The sequence below is a fragment of the Cupressus sempervirens genome, chromosome 4 (assembly GCF_028749045.1).
Source record: "Cupressus sempervirens isolate cs-2001-9-10 chromosome 4, ASM2874904v1, whole genome shotgun sequence".
NCBI classification, from domain to species: domain Eukaryota; kingdom Viridiplantae; phylum Streptophyta; class Pinopsida; order Cupressales; family Cupressaceae; genus Cupressus; species Cupressus sempervirens.
In genome coordinates this window covers 88,890,010-88,903,744 of record NC_143121.1, presented here as the reverse complement: position 1 = coordinate 88,903,744, position 13,735 = coordinate 88,890,010, and positions in this window count along the sequence as shown.

Here is a 13,735-nt window from a genome sequence, read left to right as displayed (position 1 = left end):
TCATCATCATCATCCTTGTCATCATCATCATCGTCATCATCATCATCGTCATCATCATCATCGTCATCATCATCATCATCCTCGCCATCATCATCATCATTGTCATCATCATCAACATCAACATCATCTTCATCATCATCATCAATAGTAGCATCTACATCATCTTCTACTTCTTCAGTATCTTCTTCTTCCATCGCATTATACTTTATTGGCCTTCCTCTCGGTTCATGTCTAACAACAAATGACCAACCTGATTTATGTGGAACCTCTGAGTAAAATACATGCTCACATTAGCTTGGAAGAACATAGGGCTCATCCCCAACTGGCTCAAACGACCTTGTATTAACCATTGTAAATCCATTATCATGTTCAATAACAGTTCTATCAGGATCATTTGGATTAAGTCGTAGCCTGTACCATTTGACAATGAAGAGTACTAATTTGAAGGAACTAAAGTCATAGTCAAGTATATCATCCAAAATGCCATAGTATCAATTTTCAAACTCTTGAGGATGTAAGTCATTTCTAGATGAAATATTACTCACTTGAAAGATTGCAGTTATTCCTAAATCACAAGTTTTTTTCGTGTCATCCAACACTTTGACGTGAAATTTTTGACCATTACAGAACATAGCCTTGTGATGTTTAACCTGCAATAATATGTGAAACATGTCAAAATTATTTTATCATGAGTTGATAAACATACAGGTGATTAATAAATTTGTATGTACTTGGAAATCTCTTAAACCACTTGCTAAATCTATTTCCCTTTGCCTAACATTGGAATCTCCATTACGATGAGCTTCTTTAACCAATGAAGATACACCTTCCCATGTTAATGTCCAACCAGAATGTTGACATTGTTCAATCCATACTATCATCCAATCAAGATTGTTTGCAATATACAAATGTAGTGCATCCCACTCTCGAGCACCTATACAAAAAAAAAATAGACAACTTACAACCGATTTATTTTGAAGATTAAGAAATAATTTATTACAATAACATCTTATAATTTATTACCTCTGACTTTCCTCAATGTACCTTTCCCCATCAAGTACTCCCCTTCTAATTTTTTAAAAGGCTCGAGATCCCAAATGCGATCTACATGGATATTTGATGCAAACTTAGGAAGATATTCAGTAATGTACACCATAGTCTGGTATACCATATATCCCTCTACCATAGAACCCTCAGGATGTGCTCTTTGTCAAACCAAAGCCTTCAAAGATTTCAAGTGCGTCTCAACCATCCATATTGACCTAGTGTGTATAGGTCCACACAATTCAATATCCTCAACTAGGTGTATGAGGTAGTGTTCCTGTGCATTGAAAAAAGTTGGAGGTAGAAACTTTTGCATTTCACACAGTAAATGAGGAATTCTTCTCTTCCAATAGTTTATATCTTCTTTATGGATTTCTTTAGATGACAACCACCTACATTAAGAGATTCAAGTCACAAAAAAAATATAGATACGAGACTTTACAAAATAATATACAATAGATTACATAGAAAGAAAAAAAAATCATGAATATAACAAATATATACAACAAATTAAACAGATATTACTGCTTACCTCATGTATTTTCCAAGATCATATATCACTTGTTTGATGTTATTGTTGAAGGGCTCTAGGAGAGATAGAGGAATTACGTACTACAGTAATTATAAACCAATCATTTCATTGTTTTCTAACATAACATAACAAACAGTACAAGTAGTTTATGAATATATTGTAAATATATAAGAACATAGCTTACCTTGATGAAAGTATGCCAATCATGCATTTTGAGCCTTGGCCCAAATTCATTTTTTTTTGATATGAGATTGTTTATGTTCGCACCAAATCCTGTGAGAAATCAAATTTTTTGTATGACTTCTTTTATGGCATCACTTTGCTGCTCCATTAAAAACCAAGGAAGGGCACTTATATTAATCTTATCTCTGTTGCTATTTGAGTGAATGAAATTCTTCAATGCATGATTGGATTCATGAATGTCATCACAAATTTTGACAAATTTTTCTTTGTCATGCCTTCCATCCAATATTTTCCACAATGTCTCTGTTATATTCTTTCCAATATGCATAGTATCAAACAAATGCACAATTTGTAAGTGCTCATAGTAGGGAAACCAACTAAATTGTTTGGGATAGCTTTTTAGTCCCTTTGGAAGGTTGTCAGTACTGCCTTGACGACCTTCACGATCATCAATTACACAATTAGTAAACAAAAATCATAATAGAAATATATAAATTACAAACATAAACCATTAGGTGGAATGACATTACCTCGATGATTAATTATATTATATTCCAACTTCCATAGGTGAGATGTCATTCTTCATGGCTTTGATGTAGTCTCTTCTTTCCCATTGAAAAGATGTTTTTCTTTACTTTGATACTTATATTCATGTGGAGGAAGTGTCTACACTCATCAAACACCTACTTTCCTAAACTTTTTAAATGATGAGATTTCATCTTTGGACCACAAACTGGACATGCAAATTTTCCCTTTGTTTGAAGACCTACAAGATAATGATATAATTGGATTATTAAATATGTTGATTTTTATAATTAGTATTATCGTGCGCAACTTGAATTCACTATAACATACCACAAAAATGTGTTAGCCCGAGGCATCATGTATTGTCCATACAAGGATTGCATGGAATTGAAATAGTCTTTTTCCTATTGGTCTAGACATGTCATACATAGTGACACCGTTCCATAAACTCCACCAACTTTTTGATAAGAGGCTCAATATATACATTCATATCTTTAACTTGAGATTTACCTACTTGAATGAACAGTAACATTACATAATTATTGTGACCGTTTTACTGCAAGATTTGTAAGTACATGTAAATTAATAACTATCAAATGATAAGATACCTGGAACAATCATTGCCAACATAATGTGCTCCCTCTTTATTGACATCCACGGAGGAATGTTATTGTTGATAACAAAAACAGGCCACATCAAGTAAACAGATCTCATCTCTCCAAATGGATTGACACCGTCTGCTGCCAATGAAAGCTTGAGATTATGAGGTTCTTCTTTGAAGTGTTGCCACTTTTCCTCTATGTGCATAAATGTCGAACCATTTGTAGGGATTTGAATAATGTCATCTCGACTTCTATTGCGTGCGTGATAATCCATAAATTGAGCCAAGCTACTACACATGAATAATTGTCGCATCCATGGAATAATGGGGATGTAATGAAGAACCTTTTGAGGCACCTTTTTTGTTAGTCGATCTGTTCAATATCTACTCATATGACATACAGGGCATTGTGTTGCAAATTCATGTTCTTTATAATATATAATATGATCATTGGGACAAGCATGTATTGCTTGATACTCCATTGCAATATCTTTCATAATAGTAGATAATTCTCGATATGAGAGAGGTAGAATATTTGATGGTGGTAACAGAAACTCGCCTATCAATCTACAGTAAAAAATATAAGTTGTTAATATAAAAAAAATTAGTGGTACATTATTCACCCTTTGTTAACTATAAAGACATATATGACATACCTTAACATACGTGACATTGTTATGTTGGATAAACCATTCATAACCTTCAAGTTCAACAACAACAATATAGTAGAGAGAAGATTTGTTTGGGAGTCTTTGTATAGGGGCTCGTATGCCTTCTCAAGTAGAGGTACATTGAGGCTATCATCATCATCATGATCAAATACGCTTGGACTAAATGTGTCATGGATCAATGTATTTATACCATCATCTTCAATTCTGTTTTCTGGCGCATGAACGTCATCTTCTATGGGATCATTATCTTCAACTTGGATATTCACACCTCCATGTTCCTCCACTTTGAAAACCATATTCTTCGTATTGTTGTGGTTCATATCATGTACTTCCCTAAGGAGATCAACCTATATAAAATTGGTTAGCATAAATAAACCATGATCATCAACTAATCATCAAGTGATTTCATATGTATATAAATTGTTAAAATGATATAATGAACAACTTACCAGTGGATGATAGTCATTCCCCCCTTCAATGTGACCATTCTCCCTACAATGTCTCTTAACTATTTTGATTAGCAGTCTTCTATAGTTTAAGCCCTTACAAATTTTGCAAGGACAATAACATTTTCCATCACCTTTTCTTTTCAAGTTAGACCACAATCTATCGATTGTCTCCCTATTTGTTCTTCACTTATATTATCTCACATGATCGTTCTTCATAGGAAGCAAAAATTGGGCTATGAAAACTTCAGTCTAAAACTTTCACAAACTAAGAGAAACTATCAAAAGTACACAAATATTCTTAGACCTAGCTAAATACTTTAATATTTTAAAAATACTTTCTTTGACTTTATTCCTAAGACATTTAACCCAATCACCTTTTATAACATTCAGTCAATTGCTCTAGGCAAATTTGTGGATAAGATTATTTGTAAAACTTTGACCAACTACCTAAAGGTCTTATTTCAAGAGACCTTACAACATTAAGCCACTAAAAGCAATTTCAAAACATATAAGCTAAAAATCTAGTTAAAATATACATTAGATTAAAAAATATACAATTTTCATACTCAAGCGCACGGCTATAACTCATGCAACGGCCTTCTTGGTTAGCTGTAGAAGCTTTCTAGCAATCAAATTATACAAGCTATAAGGCCTAACAACAATTTCAAAACATATAAGCTACAAGGCAAGACATATTACATGACATGGAAAAAGGAACAAAATTTACAAGCTTTAGCAAGACATATTAAATGACATCATGCTAGAGAGATCACAATTATATGAGTCAAACATAGTCATGAAAAAGCACATAAATTAGTTATTATATGCAATTAAAAGATATATAGTTAGATAGGGACATCCATAGGGCATATTGAAGAAATGAAATGTTCATATAGATTTCATATAGGATTTTGAAGATGATAGTGTTCTAAGGCAAAGAATCAAGAATCTACCTCCAGTCAAACAAATTAGAGGTTCGATAGTTTCTTTAAATCCTGTAAATGATATGGCCTTCAATATAGCACTTCTCTCTAGCTTTCTTGTTACAATAGAAGAAAAGATGAAATTAAAATGAAAGCCAAAAATGTTACAAAGAGAATAAGCTTTTTTATATTGATTATTTTTCATGATATTATAGAACTCCGTATCTATAAATGCTAGCAGGGTATTGAAGTGGGTGACCTTCAAACCAGCCTTGGCCAACACATGAAACACCATTACATAACAATATTTTTATAACAATCACATTAAGCTTATCTATGTAGTTACTAAACCAGCTATTACAAATGAGACACCAGATACAGATTACAGTGTGACCAAATCGAGCACCATATCCATAAATAAAAGGTTAGAATGTTCTAATACAGAAGAGAGAATAATATATACCAACATCAGTGTAATATGTACAAGAGATATTAATTACTATGCAACATATGACATTAGACACAAGAACATGCATATATATGATTTTTTCTTAAATCCAAGAAACTATGAAGCTATTCATCAGGTGGCTCAAAATCTGCATTGTCATCTGGCTTCAAAAACTGTGAAGCTGTTCATCAGGTTTATTATTGGGCACTCTTTTCGAGGTATTGGGTGTGACTGAGACATTATGTATTGGTCTTGACAAAATATGATACCGGAACTCAAAAAATTATACTAAATTTTTGGTAGATAGATGTAAATTTATGGTGTTTTTTGTTCTTGACATTGCATGCTCTAGAGCAAAATAAGTGCCATGTACTTTCATTATGTCATTACTTGGCTTCACATGAGAAAGCATACTCTCCTAAAAACATGATAGAGGCATCTATACCAACCCTGGGTGAGAGTCCGTCATCCCTTTTGTAATTGAGGTGGTGTTCCTATTCTTAGTTTTTGCAACTGCTAGTTTCCTTTCTTCCACTACCCAACTCATCAAACTCACAATAGTCTCAGGGCCAATTTAGTACATACTGATACTTAAGAGGAGTTGCAGTAGAAGTAGAACACAATGGAAAAACCTGTAAACCCATGTTTTGGCATACGCACTCGGATAAAAATCATTCAAATAGAGTGAATTCAAATCTATCATTTCATTTTCCAGCGCACAACTGAGGAATAAGTCCAAGGGCTTCTTGTCCCACATTAGCAATGTTTGGGAATGTTTCCTAGGTCATGAAAACCTTGCAAGATTGTGCAGTCACTCTAGAAAATATCAAAAGGAAAATGTTTAAGTATTTAGCTGTACAGCTTGTTTTGCTAAATTCATTTTTTTTTATGGTATACCTTTGAGAGGGTGATGGGTCCTATAGATTGATTGATCAGATGGGTCTTGACAAACCCAATCTTGTCGCACTACTTTGTTCCACATATGGATCAAAAAAAAGGCTTTTGAGTCTCAGGATGTCTTCCTCGTATTTTTTTTGCACAAAGTAAGGGAGCCCAGTCTCTCTAGGCAATCCACTATCTATGCCAACTTTTTCTTTTGAATTCACTGGATTTTGCAGTTTTTAATTTGATAGATTGGAATTAGGCCTCTCATGAAAGCTCTTAATTGAAATCCCTTCTCTCTAGGGTTTGGGCAGGGATTGGAGTAAAAGGTTTTAAAAAATAGGGTTGTTCATACTTAATAAATTTGTTAGATTAGAATTAGCTCTTTCATAAAAGCCTGTCATTGAAAATCTCTCTCCAGGGTTTGTGTGGGTATTGGAATTAAAGGTTTTAAAAAATAGGTTTGTTGATACTTCACATATAGTACCTTCATGTTACTATTTTTAGTCAAAAAATTATGAATGTTTTTCTGATTAAATTATTCCTTTATCAATTTTAATATTTAAGAACAAAAAAATGATGAAATGGCATGCAATTGATGATATATATGCTTGTTAAGCACATTTCTACTATTCCTACAAAAATTGAATCTGGTTTGAACAACTATATAGATGCATGTATTAACACTAAAGCCACGCATTACACACATTTGGGGTTTGTCCAATTATCAAAGGACAATATATCTACAGTGCATTATAGTGAATTAGAATGCTTGTAGAATCAACATTTCAACTGCAGTCCTCATTAATGATGGAACACCAAGTATATTCTAATAAATTGATGCAAAAGTTTTTGTACAAAAGCTCTTATACAATTGATAATTGGAACACAAGTATCTCCTACTTATCAATTGATACAAAAGCTCTGATACAATTTTATTCCAGAAGCATTGTAGTCCAATTACATAAATATAACCTGGACATGGTAGTTCTTACACCATCTAAGATTGACTTAACTTGGAAACTAATTCTAAGACATTCATTTGATTTTGTGCTACAGCAAGAGGTGGTGACATTTTTGAAAGCCAATTACAAGTTCTAAGAACTGTGGATATATTAAAAATGACACCTACAGTATGAAATCCTAAACTTTTTCCTTTTCTATATATTTGGGACTATTTTACTACCAATATTCCCAAGGTAGTCCTTGTGGACAGTGTTAGTCCCTATGCAAGGTAAAAGAAAATGAAAAGTAATTTTTTTTTGTTTGTAATATCTATCTTTTGCGGAGATTCCCTAGATTTATCTTATTTTATTTTTAGTTGGTCAATCCCAGGGGTCAAACTTTTACTTATCAAGACTCCAATTCAAACCTTAGGGGTGGAGAAGATTTCCATGAAAGGATTTGATTCACAAGCAGTTGGAAGCTAGGGAATCTTGGTAGAAAGAACTACACACTACTAATTCCAGACGCCTTATAGTTTCATCCTTGGGCACACAACAAGATAGTTTTCCATGCATGATTAATATGGTCTGGTCTGCATGTACTACTCGATTCAAGTAAGCTAATAAAGGTTTTTCAGGGAATTTTTTATAGAGACTGCTTTTAAAGATTAGATAGGTTTTATGAATCTCTATGCCAAACTACAAGTTGGCATAGCTTCCAACTGCAAAAATATATATTTTAGATTAGAAATATGAAAGATCAAAACCAAAGCATAAAGGATCAGAGAACCGAGAATATCTAATTCCTCATGTGAAACTTGTAATTTTTAAATTCATATTCATATGAAAATGGTTCACTATAAATCGATCAAAGTATCATCTTTGACAACCAAGCTAAAAAATAACTTGAAGCATCTCATAAGTCTAGCTACAAAAAAGCTAGTTGCTCTCAAATTTTTGTTTACAAATCTTTAACAACCTTTAAAAACTTAAGCATCCAATACGGTTATAAATATCTATTTTAATATGAATAATATATTTTATAAATATTTTCAAGATGTTCAATTAAGAATAAATGTTGTGTAGCATCACTGATGCCATCGATTAAAGAGTGAATTCTAAAAAATTAAAGTATACTTCCAAAGTAAGAAATAATATTTTCTTTAATCCTCTCAAATGAAATTTCTCACACATTGATCCTGTGATCCTGTAATCAATATTAAGATTCTAGAGTTTGGGCTCTAAATGAACGTCCGTCATTTATGAAGGAATACTATTGTTTCTTAAAATCTCTTGTGAAACAACAGTTAGTATCAGAGTATCAGCAACAAATCCCTGAATACCCTTTATGTGGATGAATCAACAAGGAACATCAAGTCATAAATGAAGACATTTCAATACAATGAACATGAATCTTATGTGCCAAACCAACTTCTTTAGAATCATTGATCTTTATGATTACCTTATATTTTTTATTCCCATTCCTATTTTTCTATTTGAAATTGTTAATAAGGCATGTTTCTCAAGTACAAACTTCTTTTCATAGCTTGTATAAATTATATGATGTTTTATAAACTTAAATTGTCCATAAAGCACTCATCATAATGTTTTTAGGGATTAAGTATTAGGACATTCCAAGAACATTCCAAGAGGTCATCATAATGTTTTCAGGGATGAAGTATTCAGACATTCAAAGAGGTCACTTATATGAGTTGTATTTAATCATAGAGCTTCTACCAAGATCAAGACCACTTAGTTTGATGTTCATTTGCAAAATCATTTGCTTGATACTATTATAACTAAATTGTTAGTAAAATGTTCAACACTTCTCTCAGGGTTTATTACAAGGGCTTGACTGCCTCTTGTGTACTATAAGTTGAGTGGTTCTATAGAGCATTGATAGATTGGTTTTTTTGGTGCAATGAAAACCCTCTAACAAGTGGTATCAAAACTTAATTATAGCTTCAATTCCTTAGACCTTCGGGTAATGGCTTTAGCACAATATGCCTCAGCATAATGTAGTTTCTTGGAATTCTATGATTACCGGTGTAAAATTTGTCAAATCATTCATTTCAATTTTTTAAGATATTTTTCCAACAATTAGTATCCCAGGAATCAAAAAGATGATTATCTTTCTTAGCAAGAACACAGAATGCACGCCATGTGCTTGGCAGCATGCCTAGATGAAATATTGTTTATTGAAAATTCAATGGTTGCAAGCATGGAAAACTTTACTAGAATTTTTGAGACACTAAAAAGTAAAAACTAGATCCAAATCGATAAGTTTTCAAGAATCATTGAGGAATCTAAAGATTTGGACAGTTTTCTAGTGAGACTCTGGATGCATGAAATATGTTTGAAAAAATGCCTCAATGGAATGAGTTTTTTCATAGAACTAGATGCAGGCAATTTTTTATGGGTTAATTTTTAACATCTAAAAAAAATGACATATAATTGGTTGGTGATTTATTGAAAAAGTCATGCAAGCTCTTTTTCTAAAACCTTTCTTACCAAGAAGAATAGCTCTACTGATGTTCAGGATCAAAGCAATATCTATCTATACCACTTCCTTTGAGCAATGTCATATCTATTGATAACAAAGTGCAAATAAACAAATACTAGAATTAGATCTAAAAGCACAAACAAGATCTAGACACAAAACACAAGATTTATGGTGGTTCACTGAGATGGCTACATCCAATTTTACAAAAGGGGAAATCTCTTATTAATATCTCTGCTTTAATTATAGCAACAAGATTTAGCATTACAATGATCAATGAATCAAACATTATCCACATACACACACATATATTAAGATTCCAAATGAAGAATGTGAAGTCTCTAACAATTGGAGGAAATTGGTGACTCTTGGGTTTCATTATCCAACAATCTACCACTTCAAACATAACCATTGCTGCAAACCTTTGGAGATATTCCCTCACTGAAGGCCTATTGTTAGAGTTTGACATTGCCAAGATAAGTCCTAAAAAATTTTAACTTCTCCCTTGGTAATATCTTTGTCAATGCATCAGCCAGATTCACCTTCGTATCAGTTATTAACTTGCAACTTTCCCTCCTCAAGAACACTCTTTATCAAATGATATTGCAGCTCAATGGTGATTTGGAGGAAGAAGTATTCATGACCCAGCCTCAAGATTTCAAAGTTGTATGCAAAGAGCATTGGTTATGCAAAGAGCACCGGTTATGCATACTAGTGGAGACTCTTTATGGCCTTAAGTAGGCTGTCAAAGCATGGTACACCAAGACTAACAGTTACTTGGATGCACATGGCTTTCAGAGGAGTCTTTCAGATCCTAACTTGTATGTCAAGAGTGCTGGTAGTTCTATCATTCTTGTTGTCATCATATGATATTTTCATTACTAATAGAGGGGCACATTTGCTTGAGTAGATCAAACTAAAATTGTGTCATTCATTTTATATAATTGATTTTGGTTTTTTGCATTATTATTATTTTGGTGTGGGGGTTTTGAAGACAGCCAAAGGTCTTACCCTTTACATATGAAGCATAGGAGCCAAAAGCAGGTCCATACACATTTATTCAATGGCTCAAGATATCCTTAGTCCATTCTGCTTCATTTTTACCATTTTAATCTAACCCACCACCCATCCTTCACCCATGCATTCAATAAAAAAGTACACTATATAAAAATCACTTCTATACAATAGTAGTTGTATATTCAGAATCCCTGTCTTAAAAAGGAAATGACATTATGAATATACACCAGAAAATAGACCAAGTTCATACCCTCTTCTAACATTTCCTTTTCTATATTGAGAGAAGGGTCTGTGTTAGTAGTGACAACACCTTATATAAGGGCATTTCCTATACTTGCAGTGGCATACAATGAATATTGCTTGTAATGGGCTGACATAATTATAACTAATTACTATGTACTGTTGAACCACATGTTTTCTACCATGGCCTTTTTGTGGTAGCATGGTTACAGAGAACATATAGGGAATGAACATATAGAGAACATGCAGGGAACGAACAACTAGGAATTGGGTTACAAATACTAAGCATGGAAAGAGCGGAGAGGAAAGTCAAAAAAAATGATGGACCCTCAAAAAGTTTCATTACAAATGGTATCAGAGCATGATCCTGCCATCCTGTGGGTATATTGATTGGGACAGAAGAAATAACTTCTATAGATTATATCTTCTTCAATGAGACAATCACATTTCTGATAAAAATCATGAAAGGACTTCACAAACCAAATAATATTGAAATGGTAATTGCGTAATTGATTCAATCAAGAACTGTGACAAGAATGGTATGACCTCCAATGGGACAATTAGCTATTGCAGATCTCACCAAGAGACTCAACATTCTTAAATATTAATGATAATAGTACAAAACTATCACATATCACCAGGATATTAAAAATTATAATTGATCATTAGCAATACAAGCTTCGGTAGCAGCACTCTCTGAGTCTACTAATGTAATCAAAAAATGTCCAACATGTTTTGCCACATATATCATAGCAAGAACAAAACTTGGATCAAGTCCTACACCCCCTCGTTTGGTTAGCCTACATACATGGTCCAGTTTGTTAATGGATACTGAAATTGCTGAGCTCATTTGAGATTCCTCTTCTAAAGTTGCATCCACTATAAAGGCCTATATTTTCATCAACTTATACTATACCCACACAATTATTAATAAATCTTGCACTTTACAAACCTCAAGAGGGTTCACTTCTAAAGAAAAAAATAATTTAGAGCCTAGCTTGACAATATTTGATGAATTTGATATCTACTTTGAGTACTAGTTATCTAGACTACACATATAATGACAAATAGATTGGTTAGTTATCTAGTGCAAAAAGACATTGTAGAGACTCAGACAATCTTGACAATTAGTGTGTAACCTAAGAATTGAATTTGAGAGAAGATGGAAACATGGGCTCTTGTAAGAAAAGCCAAAGATCTTGCTTAATAGTGAGGCCAATAAGCAATAAGAAAAATAAGAAATGACAAGAAATATAAGCCATCATATGACCTGCCTCAATGTTACTGCAGTGATTCCAATATTGATAATGGTTAAAACTCACATCATGATAATGTGTATTGAAGCATTAGAACACCATAAGAGGACATACATTTTATTCGACAAGTGCAAACCTTCTAGAAAGCTAACTTGGGAGGATACAAGTTTGTTATTGTCATAGATATTGCAACATATTATTGTCACGCGTTATAAATTGTAGCGAACATGGTAGAGAAAAAGGCAAAAAGATATGGAAAAGAATGGAGGAAGCATCACAAAAACTTCATTCTAATGCATCATCATATTTTATATTATTTCACCTAATGTGAATATACGCCAATAGGATACGAGTTGATCCCTTGTATATTGACATAACTTCCAGCACAAGTTGCCAATACTATGGGAGAGGAGACAGTTGCGTGAACAGAGTTATAAGGAAGGACCAAAATTAATAAATGAGCCATATAAAATGAATAGCATTCTCTCCTAAAATGATAAACTGACCATCTTGGAGGTCAAAGTTTGCAAATTGATGGCAGAAGATTTCATGTTTCTAGCAAGACATTAGGTGCAAGCACAAGCCAACATACAAGTAGTAGATGATTGGATGAAGGTTGGAAATAGAGGGTAATACCAAGTGCAGCAAAAGTGGAAATTAAAGGTGATGATATGTGAAGCCAGGGAAGTATAGCCATCACAACCTTAAGAAAATTATCATTTGAACAGTCAATCACACCCTCCATACCCATGCAGTGAAAGAAGGGGGAGGATTAACACCAACCCTAAATAGTAAGTGGCAAAGAACATAATAATGTATGGTAAGGATGTAAGTTATTTCTATTACATTTGCTTGAGCATATCAAACTTAAAAACAAAAATAAAAACTACAATGGCAAGAGTCCTCTGAATGTTACCTTGGCCCTTTCGTCGCACGCAGAGCTGTGTCAGTTCTGAACATGACAAATTTCAAATGAGCAACATTTTTTGCTTCTTCTTTTTTCTTATATCTCGTTAGTGTCACAATTGCGACGTTTTCTCTTGTTAGCATTGCAATTGTGACATCATCAGGTTGTAATTGAAAAAAATGCCAAAAACACATAACATTTGCCTGTCGTCGCAAATTTTTGTCGCAATTTGACTCCAAATGTATTAGTGACGTGGCATACATTTAAATTGATAATAGTATGGAGTTGATGTGAAATAGTTTGAGTAGAATAGTAAATTAGTAATTGTTGGACTAACTGCTAGCCTTCCCCTTCAAGATTCATGACATGGCTTAACCACCTCATGTGTTCTATAAGTCTAGTGGTTGTATCGGGCATTGACAAGTTGATCTTTTGGTGTAATGACAATTCTAGCTTATAACAAGTGGTATCAAAGCTTGGTCACAGGTTCAAATCTCCTCAAGTAATGCTGAGGGGGGAATTATTGGACTAACTGTCAGCATTCCCCTTTGGGTTTTGTGACATGGCTTAACTGCCTCACATGTTCTATAAGTTTAGTGGTTGTATCAAGCAT